Here is a 10840-nt window from a genome sequence, read left to right on the forward strand (position 1 = left end):
CTGCGACGATCTATTTTGGAAATTGTCCTTTATGTTGAGTAGTCAAGATTTTCTAAGCAGGTTAAGTAAGTGATCGTAGCTAAAGGAGCTCATGTGTTTCGATTAGTATGCTATAATGCGTTTGTAAAGTTGTATAAATAGCTCTCTTAGATTTAATGGGTTGTATTATTGGGATTTTGTAAGCGTTAACACTTGACATGTTGTCGATTGTGGCAGTAATACCTCCGATTTAGGTGTATGCTTCCGCAATTTTATTTAAAGGTTGTCTATTTTTCCTTTATCTATGACAAGGGTTGGAAAGGTCGTCATCAAATTCTCCCTTAGTCAAATTAAATTTTTAAACGCTTAACAAACCTTATACGAGTATAGAGGCAAGCTAAGGGTCAAACCCAAAGGAATGAATCGAAACCATGTTATAGTCTAATGTTAAAATAAATCGAAGAATTGTCAATGGTTGAGTATGGTAACTTGGATAGCAAGAATCGAGAATTCAATCAATTTACTAAAAACTAGGGATATAGGTTCCACATGCAAGCTTAACAATCATGCTAATTGATAGATCACCCAATTGATTCAAATATTGTAAGGGACAAACAATAGTTGCAATCAAAGGAATTCAAAGGTTACCTCCTTGTAAACACCCAAATTTGTCTCCCCAAAACCAAACCCAGTGATGAATACCTTTCATGTCATTTGATTATCGAACAAAGCGAAAGTGTGAAAAGTCTAGTGATGAGGATGTTTTTATTAAAATATCTCTTCTTTCTGTTTTTGAAAATATTTCTTTTCTTACCTTATTTTTGAAAAAAGTACATTTCAGTTTAGTTTGGTCCATGATAAGGGTTCAATAATAGTGTAGTTGGATGAGGCTTGAAAAGACCTTTCCAACGATATATTATAAGCTCAATTCCGATGAAAAATGAGGAAGTTATGGCCAAAATACTAAACTAGGCTCGATTTGGTTTTTATATGCGGCCCAATAATCTAGAGGAGGGCCTATTATTAATTAAGAAAATTTGATAAATACCACCATCTATTGTTGGCAAAATTGGAAATACCACCTCAAGTTTTTTTTTTTTTTTTTTTCCTAAAATTACCCCAAACATTTTCCCCTCACAGATGTGATGTGGCATCTAACGTGGCATATGTGACAGGTGTCACTCTTCCATTAGGGGTGATTTTACCGCCAATTTTTGACTGTTCACCTTATGCGGAAATTACGGAGGTACCCCTGAATTTACCCCCTATATGTAGCCGTTTACCCTCATTTTTTGTACGTTTTACAAAAATTTTAAGAGAGTTAAACTTTAGAGAGATAGAGAGTCTGCTTTCACGTCTGAGTCAAGCGCAAGCAATCAAGCTCGTTTCTGCCTGCCCCAGACGATTCCACCTAACCTTCAGTCATCAAATTTTAAAGGTACCGCCTCTGTCTCTCTCAGCTCTTTTCAATTTTTCCCACTTGTATATACACTTTTCAATATATGGATGCATCACCAACACACACGGCACAGCCTAGGTTAGAGTCCAACCGATCACCTGGTACGACTGAGTCTAGAACTAGGAGTGCCGCGTCGGGGTGTTGGGACCACCCTTATGCTTGGAATCCGACCGTCTATGTGTCTGTGCAGGACACAATGGCTCGGACAATGCAACAACAAGAAATCCAAACTATAAGAGCGAGGGCTCAGGCGGGAATCCGCCTAAGGGGGCGACGTCAGGTAGGGAAAACCAGACGGCTGCTGAGAAGTCTCCCCCGGGTGCCCCTTCAACCCCTGGGATTCATTCCTTGATGAGTGCGATCAGGGAGACGGTGAGGAGGCCGTCTCTATGTCCTGCTCGCAAGATGAGAGGTCATCCGGGGAAAGCTCCGCCTCCAGCTCCGAGAGCAGTGACGAGCCTATGTCACCGCTTGAGGATAGTGAGGTGGAGGAGAGGGATGACCCCCTTCCAAATCCACGTCTCTTCCAAAGACAGGGAAAACATGGACAAAGACTTGGAAAACTTCAAGCTCATGTGCCTCGTAGCCGGCAATTATACCATCCGGGTTCTGCCTGCAGAAGGCACCGTCTCTTGGAAAGATGACGAGAGGAACGCCAATGCCTACTTTGGCTGTTATAAGGCGGCGTCCCTTGTTGGGCTAAGATTTCCACTTCACGAGGCGGTGAAGGAAATTCTAAGAGGCTATGAACTGGGAGTCTGGTAACTTACCCCTAATTCTCGGGCTAACATTCTGGGGTATGTTGCTGCCTGTGAGTTCCAAGGGTTGCATCCCAGCTGGGAGGCCTTTGCCCACATGCATTACTTAAGTCGCAACCCAGGCGGCTGGAGGGCGTGGTATACATTGACCACCTTCCCTCAGTACATGATGACCTTGGACAAGGTGTCCAAGTTCGACGGCTGGAAGCACCGCTTCTACTTGCTGTTTGCGCCTAGCCGGCGCGAAAATTTTGAACTGCGCCGGTACAATAAGAAGCCCGACTTTCTGGGTCGGAAGTGTTGTATTCCTCGGATTCCGGAAGAGGATTACGACAAAATAATTGAGACAAACTTTTTTGGTCTTGAAGATGCTACCCTGTCAACCGGGGAAACAATAAAGGTTCCAAAGAACTGGATTCCAAAAAGCGCCTGGTTCAGAGACGAGGCCTTTTTATCCACCTGCGGGCTGAGCACAATGTTCACCAAATGTATACGCCTGACCTTAAGACTGTTTGGGGTACTTTCGTGCCGAATTTGGCAATTACTAATGTTTTTTTCTCTTTTTTGCAGAGGAAGCTTTAGCCATGCTCCCAGACGAGAAGACACCAAAAAGGTCCTCCGCCGCCATCTGCCGAGATCTGGCGGAAAAGCAGGCGGCAGCTATCAGGGCCAAGGTAAGACGCTTGACCCCTTTTCTTTTACTTCACAAGTTTCATTTCCGGATGCATAACTAACTTGCATCCACTTTGCAGGGAGGCGAAATCCCAAAAATGTTTGAGAAGACTCTCAAACGGGCCAGGGATGACTCCGCCTCTACCCCATCCAAGAAAAAGACTGGCTCCTCCCAGACTCCTGGAGCCAGAGCCGGGAAAACTCAAATGCGTCTTGGGGGCAAGATGCAAGATGTTGACGGCGACTTTGGCCTTGATCTTTTCAACCCCTTGTCCATTGGAAGAGGGGTTACAACGACTGCATGTGGCTCTCTCCAGGCCGTCTCTGAAGGTAAGGCTAACCCATTTGAGTCCCCGCCTGAGTTAGGGTGGCCTTTGCGAGTGAAATCCCACTCCCAACAGACTTCTTCCTCAGACGGTCGGCAACAGATTGGTGCTGCCTGTATTTTGCACTCATCAAATGTTGATTGTGGTGCATATGTCTCTCCCCGCTGGTCAGACGTCCAGAAGCATGCCAAGGCCATGCTTGACGCCGTCCGAAAGAGGGACAAAGACAACATCCCTGGGATAGAGACGTTCAATCTGGAACGCATTCTATCCCTTCTGGCTGAGGTAAGGTGTAAGAAAGTAACAAGTGAACTTCAAGTATTATCCCGCCAGCAGATCTAACCTCATTCATTATATGCAGGCTCTGTTGCGGGTAGACGGTCTCAAACATCCATACTCCCGCAAGCGGGAAGAGGTAAAGAGAGCTAACAAATCAGCCAGAGACGCTAAAAATGTTGCTCTATACTCTTGTACAATAAATGAACTTGAGACTAAAGCCACAATGATGATGCATGCGTTGAAGATTGATCAGCTCGAGAAGGACTTGGAGGCGTTCAAGCAAAAAGCCGGGGATGTTGAGACGACGCTTAAAAAGGCCAGAGAAGAGCTTGACAAGGCCAAGACGGAGCTGGACTCTCTAAAGGGGGTCTCCCAAGAGAACAACGACCTCAAGTCCAAGGTCAAGGAGTTGGAGGACGCGGCGGCCCAGGCGCAACTGAACTTCAAAGCAACCTTGGAGGCGAAACAAGAGCGCCTGGTTGTTGAGAGTGAGGCTGACAATGACACCCGGATGAAGATTTCCTGGAACGCCTTGTATCCAAACAAGGAGTATGGCATCTGAGCACTGGCTCACAAATATGCAGAGGAAGTTGTATATTTGAGGGAGAAGGGCGAGCCAGAGCTAGAGTCGTTCGAAGCCTGGGCGCAAGCTAAGCTTCCAGATTCTGGTCACCCCGTCCTGACTTAGGCGCACGAGGTTCCTGCTGACGAGGAAGATGAAGATGAAGATGAGGGGGCGATGACCAGGTGGGCCCGTCTGCAGCTCAACAATGACTTTCTGCGGCAGTATGCCATTTTTATTATTTTTCTATTTCAGCGGCTGTATGCCAAAATACTTTCTTTCCGGCCTGCGTGCCGTGTATATGTTGTTTTTACCGGCTGAGGAGCCGGGTTAATTAACAGTTTACTTCACTTCCCGGACGGGGTCCGGTTAACAATTTCCTACCACAGCCGATTGGCTGGATAGTTTTTTAATGAATGCGCCGACTAAGTCGGTTTTGATCACTTCGCTTGAAATTTTTACTTTTTGCAAGTATGCTTGAAATTTTTGCTTTTGCCTAACTTATGAAAAGCATGCGGCAAAAGATAGTCCGGTTGCTCTAACCCTTGGGCGGCTGTGTGGTTGGTTTCACCTTTAAATCGATTGATTGACTTGGAAACGTCTGATGCTTTAAAGAGCATGATATGTTTGCAAGTCAATCAATCACAACAGTGATTGCCCCAAACCAAGTGCAAAGCCGTTCATGTGTCAGGCGCTGAGGATCAGACGAAAAAAGGCCATCTGGAAATCAGACGAAAGGCTAAGGACCGTCTGTCCTGTCATGAGACAGGGGGAAAATTGCCGCCTGAGGGTCTTGCAACCCAATTAGGCTTTTCCGCCTTGGGAAAACGTTTGTGGGGAATAAAGTGCGGTGGCATCCAAAAGGGAAGAAGATAGAGCAAAAGAGTCGCCAACAAGTTTTTTTAGGAACTTGTAAACCGTTCACGAGGTGAAGGTTACACCCCTTAACGATCCTGGAGATCGTCAGCTCCATAAGGTCTTGAACCAAATAGGGTTCGGGGAGAAGGTACAAATCCATCCTAAAAGTGATTGAACCTGCCCTAATAATAGGCCTCTACTTTATTCTGATCGTATTCATGTGCGCTTTCCGACTAAAATGCAATCAATAGGATTAACCCTAAACTTGTTTATCTATGTTGGTTGAATATAATGCACAAATAAATCTATTATTGGCGATCACTTGAATTTATAATCATATTAACCCTAAACAAGATTATTAAATATCTTATTAAGCGTGATTACAAGTACCAAATTCCCTTTCAAACATGCATAAAAGGTGTGATCAAGCAATAAAGAATAAATATTAAGCAACATAATAAATAATCAATTATAATTGAAATAATCATAATAACAATTAATAATCATAATCATAATAATAATCATATTAATCATAATAATTATAGCAATAATAAAATTATGATCATAATCAAAACAATTATAAAATAATCATAAATCATGTTAAAGTATAATAGAAATAGCGAGATTCTAGGCATGATACTAACAAGATTAATAACAAACCCTAGCATGTCACTAAGCAATAAAAATCAAATCTTTAACCCTAACATGATACTAACAATCATAAATATCAGGAAGAACATCGGAAGCATCGTAACAATCATATTTAATATTAAAGTTACCCTAGGCATGATACTAGGAATATCATAATAACAATTTAAACATGATTTCTATATCATAACATCAATTAAAACCATTAACGCACTTACTTTGATGCCTCGTACCTCTTTCTAATAACAAAATACAAACGTTAGTAACTTCAAGGAAAATAATATTCAAAACAACAATTAAACTAAATAATTAAAAGAGAGATATGGGACCAAACCCTCGGAAATTAAACCTTTCACGTCTAGGGCGAAGGAAACTTCGAATATGGCTAGGTGTTTCTAGATCTTGCGAATGCGGAATTTTGTATTTGAAAAGCAAGTTTAGAAAATGAGAGAGAGAGAGAAGGTGAATGATTAAGAAAATCTTGATGAGAATTAGCGAATGATTAAAGAGAATGAAAGAGAATTGAAAACTAGTTGTAGGTGAATATAATTGAAAAGCTGGTTATTGATGAGAATTCGTGAATGAAAACGGAGTTTTTACGACGTTATTTATAGAGAAAATCATCCAAAAAGATAAAATTAACAAAACAGAATCTGACGCACGAAAAACAGAGCTGGCGTCAACCCTGGCTAACTGGCGCCAGGCGCCAATGGCTGGCGCCAGGCCTGGTTCCAGGCGCCGATTCCTGGAGTCAGGCGCCAAGTCTGTTTTTAACGCGTTTTCAAAAATCAGATAAGTTTTCCGTACAGGAGGATAAAACCGTATATTTTCCTCAAAAATGCTATTTGATTTTAATTAAAACTCTGAAAAGTCAACAAAAATCAATTTATCAATGCTAATTGAATTAGGAATGAAAAGAACCTTCTTGAAGAACCTAGAAGAATAAAACCATTCCTAATTGCATTAGGAATGATAAATCATATTAGGCCCTCCCCTAGATCATTGGGCCGCACATAAAGCTCAAACCGGGCCCAGTTTAGTAAATTGGCCATAACTTTCTCAATATTTATCGGAATTGGGCTTATAATATGTCGTTGGAAAGGTATTTAAAAGACCCATCAAACTATACTACTATTGGACCCATATCATGGACCAACCAAACTAGATTGGCTGTTTTCTTAAAATAAGTTTTCAAAAACAGAGAGAAGAGAAAAGAAATTAAAAACTGTCCGCAACACTAAACTTTCCACACTTTCACTTCATTCGATTATGATTCGACGCGAAAGGTAATCATCACTGGGTTTGGTTTTGGGGAGACACAAATGGGTGTCTACAACGTTTAATTTCGAAGGGTGATTCATTTTACCCTGGCCAGGCGGCTATGAGTTGGACCATGCCGCCTGTATATACAAGTGCACTCTGATAGTGCTTGTGATGATTGCACCCGGAGGGGTGTTACCGGCCGTCTTAATGCTAATAGAGTAGACGAAATTCGAATAACCATCCGGCCATCGGCCTCATGTCCTTTTGACGGTTGCGTAGCCGTTGCACAACCCTTGATGCCCAGCGGGGTGGGTTGGTGCAACTTTGGAATGAAAAGCTTGGGAACTTCGGCCGATCACCGGCTGATGTTTGAGGACATCCGGTATTTTTAAAAGTTAATCATTCTTCCAACTTTTCTGGTCAGACGGCTATGAGTTGACCAATTTAGTCATTCAATCTTTGCCGTCTGCATAAGTACGTAGAGAAAACAGGTAGGCCGCTCTCTGCGACGATCGCACCCGGAGGGGTGTCGCCGGACGTCTTTGTCCATGTTGGAACAGGCGATTTTATAAATAGACAGCCATCCGGCCATTGGCCTCTTGCCTTGGTACAGACCGACTGTATAGCCACTAAGCGGTTTTGTGCCTAGTTTAGTTATCCGACCAGTGGCCTCATATAAATTGAACGCTGAATTGTCTACTAAGTTTCAAACTTAGAGACTTCACCAATTGGGCCGCCTGTGTATTTCTCAGACTGCCTTAAAACTTGAAAAAGGAAAACATAATTGAAAACAAAAAGCGATTTCTCATTAATAGACTTTATGCTTGCAAAATTTTACAACTTAGAAGTAGTACTTTTTCAAATTGTCTACATTCCAAGTCCTAGGCAGGCACCAGCCGTCTGGGCTTTCCAGGTGGTAGGTGCCGTTTCTAACTTCCTCATAGATCCGGTAGGGGCCTTTCCAATTTGGAGTCAGCTTTCGAAGCTCATTGGCCCTACCGGTTGCCTCCATTTTTCGTAACACAAAGTCGCCAACTTTCAAAGGGCACTTGTGCACTTTCTTGTTGTAGGCTCTAGTCATTCTCAGACGGTATATCTCATGACGCAAGGCAGCATTGCCCGTGCGTTCTGGGAGAGAGTCCAAAGCCAGACGCATGGCCTCCCAATTTGTTACCTCATCATAAAACATTACACTGAGGGTAGGCTCGTAATGTTCGATGGGCAAGACGGCTTTAGCACCGTAGACCATGAGAAATGGGGTTTCCCCAGTTGACCCTTTGGTTATTTTCCGGATGGCCCATAGGACATGAATCAATTCTTCTGCCCATAAACCACTGGCTCTTTCAATTTTCTTTTATATGTTGTCTGAGATGAGTTTGTTGAAGGCTTCAACCTGGCCGTTTGCTTGGGGTCGGCCGACTGATGCAAAACAGTTGGAGATCCCTTGATCCCCCAACCAAGTCTTGAGCTGAGGCGTCTCAAAATGAGGGCCATTATCAAACACCATAGACATAGGTACCCCAAACCGGGTGATGATGTTCTTCCACATGAAAGAGATGACATCCTTAGTCTTGATGTTCTTGACCGTATCCACCTCCACCCACTTGGTGAAGTAATCCATAGCCACTAGAATGTAACGTTTTCCGCCTGGAGCAGGCGTATAAGGACCTAAAATGTCCATGCCCCATTTTGCAAACGGGACTGGGCTGTGGATGGTCGTCAGATCAGTAGTTGGGCGGTGAATAAGTTTGCCAAATTTCTGACATTTGTCACATTTCTTCACCAGCTCTTTGGTGTCTGCCTCAAGGGTAGGCCAAAAGTAGTGTCGCCTGGCTCTAACGGCTAGGGATCTGCCGCCTATGTGGGAGGCGCAGTATCCCGCATGCAATTCTTCGAGAACTTCCTTCCCCTTTTCTGGGGTAGCATACTTCAGAAGAGGCTTCAGAAACCCCACCTTGAAGAGTTTTCCGTTTCTCATCTCGAAGTTTGCCGCTCTCTTTTTCATGACGGCTACCTCCTGTGGCGAATCAGGGAGCGTGTCGTCTGTCAAGTAAGCCCGGATGCCATCCATCCAGGTAGAGCTTCGGTCTAGAGTTCCAATGGGCTCTTCATTAATGCTTCTTTTTTCCAGAACTTCCCAAAAGACTGACAGAGGCGTATCACAATAGGCGGAAGATGCTAATTTGGACAAGGCATCCGCCTGGTTGTTATCAGACCTAGGCACTTGGCTCAAAGTGAACCCTTCGAGTGTCCTAGCCTCTTCTTTGACCGCCTGAAGATATTTGATCATTGTCGTATGGGTAGCCTCATATGTACTGGCTAACGACCAATTGAGAATCAGAGTAGGCGTCAACTTTGGTTGCCCCTGCTGCCTTACACATGCGGATTCCAGCCAGCAGGGCTTCGTATTCCACCTCATTGTTTGAGGCCTGAAATTTGAACCATAGTGCATACTCATATTTATCTCCTTCCGGAGATTCATAGATTACGCCTGCACCACAGCCGTTCTTTGTTGAGCTCCCGTCTACATACACTTTCCAAACCTGATTTTTTGGACCCGATAATTCCAATTCTTGATTTTTTGGATCCGAAACCGGTTGGATACCCGGTTAACTAACATATGCTAGTATGCTACACTAAATAAGTTTTTTTTTAAAATAAAATTATGTTAAATGTATCTAGTTAGTAAAATAAAAAAAATTATTTTTAAAACCTAACATAAATAAAATATCTTAATGTACATATAAATACAAGTGTTAAACGTTAAAAATGAAAATAAACTTAAATAAGTATCATAATTTATATTATATTTTAATAATTATTTACATAAGTGGGTACCCGGAACCGGAACCGGTACCCGGTGGTTCCAATTCCAAGTCCTAAATTTTAGGACCCGATTGAACCAATTCCAATTCCGGTTCCGAATTTTAGGACCCGGTTCCAACCAATTCCGGGTCTGGTCCTCAAATTTTGACCAGGTACCCGGTTTGCTCACCCCTACCTAAGATGTCAATTCTGAAAGTTACACAAAGGCATTAGGTTACAATACTTGTAGGGATGGACAAAATATTTTCAGAGCTTATAAAAAAAATCAAAATAATAAAAAATAACCCTTGCCCTTATTAGACAGTACATATAAATTTACCTAATAACATTTAACCCCATACGAAAAAATCTTATACGTACGAGCAAACAATGACCCTTACTAAAAAAAGTTAAGTAATGTAAATCATATAAAGTCTTATAAAAAATTGACGTGGTCATAGTAAAAACATACTATGTAAAACCATATAACAAAAAGTTGACATGGTTAAGAGAAATAATTATTAAGTTATTAAGTCATATGACATAAAGTTAACGTGGTCAAGAGTAATATATATCCCTTAACCAAACGACTTAAAATAAAAGGTGAATTCTTATCTTGCCTTACTCTACTAAAACACAAGTTTATATTTATCCTATTCGTAAGAAAAAAATGATAAAAGATACAAAACTAGATCAAAACACAAGAAAACGAATAAAACAGAAGACCAAATTCACGTCGACAACATAAATAAACATAACGGAAAGTACTATTTGAATAGTGTCAAATAGTGTTTGAATATTGATATGCAATATATGATGCGCATGAAATCTAGTTGTCCCAATTAGTGTCAGATAAATATTGATACAATTGATCCAAATTGAAATTTAATGGATACTATATAACCTTAGGGGATTAAAAAAACTGTAGCATTATTTCACTATTGAATATTGTTCATCGAAATTGACGAAAGGATACAAAAACTAGACTGAAATAAACAAGTCATAAAAAATAGATTGGATTTTTTTTTTTTACTTTTACCACAAAAAAAATCACAAAATTGTTTTGTACTGCCAAAAATTTTAAAAGTTTTATTTTACCAACAAAAAAATTTAAAAATTGTTTTTTACCACATGCCGTCAAAAACCCAATGGAATATTTTAAATTCTTCAATTTTTTGCCAAACATATCATCTTTAGGGGTTTTGGTGGGCATTTTGGCCCTTTGGGTCCA

Source organism: Chenopodium quinoa, unplaced genomic scaffold (genome assembly GCF_001683475.1).
Source record: "Chenopodium quinoa cultivar QQ74 unplaced genomic scaffold, ASM168347v1, whole genome shotgun sequence".
NCBI classification, from domain to species: domain Eukaryota; kingdom Viridiplantae; phylum Streptophyta; class Magnoliopsida; order Caryophyllales; family Amaranthaceae; genus Chenopodium; species Chenopodium quinoa.